The following is a 6,492-nucleotide window of genomic DNA, read 5'->3' as shown; positions in this document are numbered from 1 at the left end:
GAACAACTTTACAGATGAATTGAAGTTCCGCCATAAAATCATCATACTCGACGAGTGATTTTTAGTGATTTCTTTTTTTATTGTTCTGAAAGAAAACTAGAAAAAAAATTCAATCTTATAAAATAACTAGTGGTAAGTTATGAATCAAAGCAATTCCGTGAGAAAAAAAAAATTGACTTAGTTTATTACTTCATCATTTCATAGATACTTCATTCTAACTGGAAACTCTTCAAGATAATGAAAAAGAACCTTAATTTTTAATCTACATCGTAACTTTTTTTTTGGTTTCCACATTTCCATCGCCATAATGGAAAGAAAAAGGAAACAAAACGGCAATGAATAGCAAAACTATGCGATACTATGCAATCCGTCCTGGGTTAAGAAAAGGCCTGAACTTGTGATATAGACACTTATACATAATTCCCTATTTTTTTTTTTTTCATGATACCTGTAGATAGCAGTTCTATTATGACTTTATTTAATGAATCGTGCGTTGTAAATATGTTGTATCTGTTTCTTTACCAGTGATTCTTTTCCGTAATCATTAAAATTTAATGAAGCTTTTGTGTTCAGACAACACATTTTCCTTAGGAATAAGATATATATGTATATATATATATATATATATATATACACAGTATATAAAGAATGTATGCGTGTTGTACGAGTATGTGTACGTGTGCATGAGCATGATATTTTATAAGTATATATTCATAATCTAATGTACACACACTCTTAATATATATATATATATATTATATATAAATATATATATATATATATATATATAAATGTATGTACGTATGTAAAATGGCACAATTTGGGAAAGAAATTATTTGTATAACAGGTTCTGTGAATTAGTTTTGGTAAATAAATTTCCAAAATATTTTTCTTAGAGGGAAACATATCCCCATATTATAAAATGAGCTACGCATGTTGAGAGATTAAAGATGTCCTGTTTTTGTTGTATGTTCGAGCATGATAAATCAGAAAAAAAAATTATTATAATTGAAAAGATATTATATAAAAAAGTATTCCAAATATCTTGTTTGGGAAAATGTCAGAAATATTTGTTATTGCAGAAATGAATCTTGGTATCATATATCACATTTAAGTAATGTATATTGTTCATCATATTCCCTTTCCACTGGTGAAATTCCTTCTCATCAGTTAAAGAATTGCTATTTATTTATCTTTTTTTTAATCGAATTCTGAAGAGCCATTTGTATTGGTTGGTTGTGAAGAGAAATAATGGTGACTCAATTTTGTATGAAGATTGCTATTTATTTATTTTTTTTTTCAATCAAAGATTTCTGAAGAGCCATTTGTATTGGTTGGTTGTGAAGAGAAATAATGGTTTCTCAATTCTGTATGAAGAAGTATTGTTTCTTATTTATTTTTTTTTTCAATCAAAGAATTCTGAAGAGCCATTTGTATTGGTTGGTTGTGAAGAGAAATAATGGTTTCTCAATTCTGTATGAAGAAGTTTTATTTCTCATTTTATGAACATGACAAGTTTTCCTTATTTTTTGTGCCCTGTGTCGATTAATCATGGGCTGTGCCAATAATCACATATCTGTACAGTGCCTTGTAAATAAAGTGTTTATTCTTGTGCTTTTATTTTAGATTTTCATTTGACCTTTATTCCCAAGTTCAACTGGATCAGACTTCAAACAATATATATATATATATATATATACATATATATATATATATACTGTATATATATATATATATATATATAGAGTATATATATATATATATATATACTGTATATATATATTTAGTGTGATACATTCTTACATTTTTATTAGAAGGTCGTTGGATGGGTAACCTAATTTCCCCACTTTATCTAGTCATGATAAGATCATCATACAGGCATTATAGCCAGGCATAAAATACTCATCATATAGCCAATATCCTCAAACTGAATCAATTTTTATTAGACGCATTGTACCAAGCCTAATAAGTTTTCCATACAGACATTGTACCCAGCCCTAATTAAATTATTATACAGCCATGATACCCAGGTCTAATAAAATTGTCATACAGGCGTTACAACCAGGCCCAATAAAACTCATCATACAGGTAATATACCAAAGCCTAATATATATATATATATATATATATAAATATATATATATATATAAATATATATATATATATATATATATAAATATATATATATATATAATATAAATATATATATATATATATATATATAAATATATATATATATATATATATATATATAAATATATATATATATATATATATATTTCCTACAGATTCGTACTATTTCCTAAAGACATAGTCATCCAGTCATTGTCCTTCCTCTTTCCCACTGTTATCCCTACATCAAGGGGTCGGTTGCCTGATGCGCCCTCTCCAATGCCTTCTATCAAAGGCATCCTCTTCCAGCAAATCTCTTCTCCTTATCATCCGTTACCCTATCTCGTCATCTAATTCTCTGCCTTCCTTTCGATCTTCTCACCCGCCCTCAACCCTCATAGGTTCCTCCCAAACCCAGTTCACTCCTTCCCCGTCACTCATTCTTAACATGCCTACTCCATCTCAGTCGTGACGCTTATCACCTCTGTGATCTTTACTACGCCTGCCATTTTTCTTACTTCATCATTTTCCAATCTTTCAAGCAGTGATATTCCCATTACCAAACTCAGCATTCTCATTTCTGTTCCCTCAAGCTTCGCTTCCTCTCTTCGTCTGAGAGTCCACGCTCCCGATCCATACATTAACACTGGTCTTACTACTGTGCTATAGACCTGGACTTCCAGCTTGATTGGCATTTTCTTATCACATACTACTCCCGCTATCTCCCTCCACTTTACTCAGGCAGCTCTTATCCTAGTCTCAATCTCAGCCTCACATCCACCCTCTTGATTTATAGCAGATTCTAAGTATCTAAATTGTTCCACATATTCTATATATAACCGAGCCTCTACCTTCATATATGGCTATTCTTGCTCACTGCTCACCACCTGCTAAAGGATAATTCCAGTTAGGGTGTGAGACACCAATCATAAGACACACACTCTCTCTCTCTCTCTCTCTCTCTCTCTCTCTCTCGCTTACTGATCACCACAAACTCCAGGGTAATTCCCGTTAGTGTAATGACACCGATCAAAAGACTCTCTCTCTCTCTCTCTCTCTCTCTCTCTCTCTCTCTCTCACTTGTCCTTGTTGCTCTTTTTCTGTCCCTTGGTGTTAGTTCCATCATGATTCGTTCCATAGCTTTTTGAGTTGTAACTAGCATTTGCCCTCAAGCCACTCCTCTCCAGTCTCCTGCCACTCTACAACCCTTCTCTTTAAGTCTTAATCATTTACATCAGTAATCACTAAATCATCTGGATATAGCAACGCCCATAACTCTTCATCTCTGATCTCTTTGCCTGACTTATCCATGATCAGCACAAATAAAAACGGGTCTAATTGCTGGCTCCTTGTGTAATCCAACACTAACTTCAAAAGGTTTCTGTTTTAAACAGCCATTGTACCCAAGCCTAATGAAATTGCCATACAGATATTGTACCTAGTCCTGGTGATATCATCATACAGTCACTGCATCAAAGCGTTACAGGTATAATACCCAGACCTAATAAATCATACAAATTCTAAAAAGAAAAAGAAAAAAAGAGAGATAGAGAATTCTAAAGCTTAGCAGAAGATACGATAGCAACAAAGGAGAGTTTTCCTCTCCTGCACTTTTCAGTCATAGATCTTGATGGTGTTTTCATTACAAAGCTATGCAATAGTTTTTAGGAATTAGTGTAAACAAATGTCAGAGTATTTCTCTCCTGTCGCTATTTATACATTGGAAAGTTATTTGGAGTTTAACTAATTTACGAAGCTGTAAGATATGCCAAATCATTATGAAATTATTTGAAAGTCATGTCATCTTTACTTTATAAACAAAATAATGTAAGATTATCAATGTGATAAAATCTTCTTGTACAGTATTTAATAATCGTTGCATAAGTACCTAACATCGAGTAAAGTCTTAGCATAAAATAGTTAATGGCTTTACAATTACAGTGCTTTCGTGTCGTTTTTTCGTAGATCGTGGATCCAGGGACTCCGAAGCTTTTCACCTAAGAATTTACTATTTTTTGAGAGATTGTTTACTGAAATGGGCTGCCAAAAATCTCCCAAGGCCACTTTTTTATACTTTATTAATTAAATATAGTCACACTAATACATTGTTAATAAAATCAAAGCCTGGCGTACTCAGCTGAAAGATTTTCATGTTGTGGTAGATTCTGACATAGAGTAATATAACAACGTAAGCCAACCAACATCGTAATTATTTTGAAAGTAACAAACACGTTTTAGGATATATTTCCTTCAAGACTATATCCTAGTCTAAACAAGGGGCGTACCTGAGAAAAAAAATATTCCGTTACAGATTTAATGAGAATGAAATACAGTACAGGTACTTGAATTATGGGGACAACTCTTTTACTGAAACCAAGGGGATTTGACGCAAACATATGGAATAATCAAGCAAACCTCATTCTACCATCAATTTTGTAAAGCCAAAGCAAGAGATGTAAGCTGAAACTGAATCCTATTTTTTTTACCAAAGATATTTGGAGACTAACTACATTAGACCAAATTCCATGAATTAATCTATTTTCTGGATTTTACTCCAAATACTATCCCGCATTTACACAAGATTAAAGGGGCCCATACACGTTCAAAAAAAGCGTCAAAATTTTGATATCAAAATTTTGATGCAATATTTTGACGCTTTTTTTGAACGTGTATGGGCCCCTTAAGACCAGGTTACAACCAATAATTGTCTCCCAGCCACACGGACTGTAAAAGTCTAGCAATTTGGTCTCCAAGGTCTTCAAAATCATCTTTCTTTGTCTCCATCACTCTCCATCTGTATCGCAGTCTTTGGATAGTGTATGTAATTGTTAAAAATTCACGTAAGTGCTTGCAACAATTGTAAGAGGGTAGCATAATAGTTCGCAATTTGCTCGCACAAGTCGCAACTGTCTCATAAGTCGTAGCATATTTGCAAGTGAATCGCACTCAAATCGCAAATGTTCTGGCCTTTTTTACTAGTAATAAATCTTACTTTTCCGTCGTGACTCGATCGCATTTAAAGTTTGGTGAAGATATAACCAAGTGATCAAAGCCGAAAGCGGGTTACTTGAGCGAGTGACCAAAATTTAACAATAGCACGGGTCATATTAGGGTCGTGATTCATCGTAAAAGGAGTCAATGCTTTTCAACCCCAAGACCTGTAATGGGAAAAACATATGTGGATCCTTTCATCAATGACAGCTCTGACAGCCTTGGAGAGATGTCCGAAAAAATTACATAGATGACAGTAGAGTCATGATTAAAACCACTTACCAATTGTCTGTACACATCCTATTACCTTTCTTGCTTCACTTATTTTGCATCTCTTTTTTCTGATCTTACCATCATACCTTATATTTACATCCAAGTATTTATATGAATTAACCACTTCGATTCTTCCTCTGCCTATGTCAATGTTCACTGTTCTATTTTCCTGGTCTCCAGTAACCCTAATTACCTTATACTTCCTAACAGTTGTATAAATATAAGGTTACGGGCATCCCTATATCCAACAAGGAAGCAGATATGGAAATTTAATAGAAAAACATACCTATAAACTGAATAAATGTGCATAAAGCAGTGTTTCAAAATACGCCCAGTCCTAAAATATTGTCGAGAAATAATAAACATGAAAAATATAGCATTGCATAAGACAAACTTTAAGTGACTTTCAAACAAATCTTACCTAACTCTCTTTGAGGCATATTTTTATACCTTACGGAAGAAAATCGTCATCCATGAAAAGTGACGATAAAATTTGTAAACCAGATTTATTACTGAATAATAAAAACATATCTGAATGAAATCGAAACAGAAAAAGAGTATAATATTAAACAAAAAATTAATTTGCCACCTTGCTCTCCAAGTCCTCTTGTTCCTATGAATTTCAATGTCAAACTTTGGACCTCTGAATTTTAAATGACAGAATATATATAAAGATGCTTGTCATCGTCTGCCATATAAGTGAAAAATACACAGGTATATATGGGTCGCATTAAGAAATGAGACGTGATGAAGTAGGGTTAAGAGTTCAAAATGTCTTTACCTTAATACGTGAGTATCCGCTTGAATTCTCTGTTTGCAAAACGACGTTCACTTCGCATGTGCTTACGATGCTAGACAGACGCTCTACATTACACGACGACGATTAGCTAATCACATGCAGGTATGTATCAGCGTTCAACATTCTTCTCATAGCATTAAACCAAACAGATGGCAGGTGGTGATGCTGATAGTTCCATTATCAACAAACTGGCTGAAAATAGACATGCATTAGGTATCAAGAAGCCTAACATGTATGTAACATTGATAAATGATCTTAATATTTAACAATTGAAGATTTCTAAAAAAAAAAAAAAAAAAAAAAAAAAAGGATATTTT

General features: G+C 32.9%; 1 protein-coding gene across 1 annotated transcript in view; it reads left to right on the top strand.

Moving 5' to 3' along the window:
* The window catches only part of LOC137619431 (mucin-5AC-like), a 17,579-nt gene extending 16,975 nt beyond the window's left edge, over nt 1-604 (top strand). The window contains 1 exon segment of the mRNA XM_068349493.1: nt 1-604. This exon segment is cut by the window's left edge and continues 293 nt beyond it. The gene's annotated coding sequence lies outside the window, so the exon portion shown is untranslated.
* The last annotated feature ends 5,888 nt before the right edge of the window (nt 605-6,492 follow it).

Source organism: Palaemon carinicauda, chromosome 26 (assembly GCF_036898095.1).
Source record: "Palaemon carinicauda isolate YSFRI2023 chromosome 26, ASM3689809v2, whole genome shotgun sequence".
NCBI lineage: Eukaryota > Metazoa > Arthropoda > Malacostraca > Decapoda > Palaemonidae > Palaemon > Palaemon carinicauda.
The sequence above is the reverse complement of the archived record's forward strand: the minus strand, read 5'-3'. Positions and strand labels throughout refer to the sequence as shown.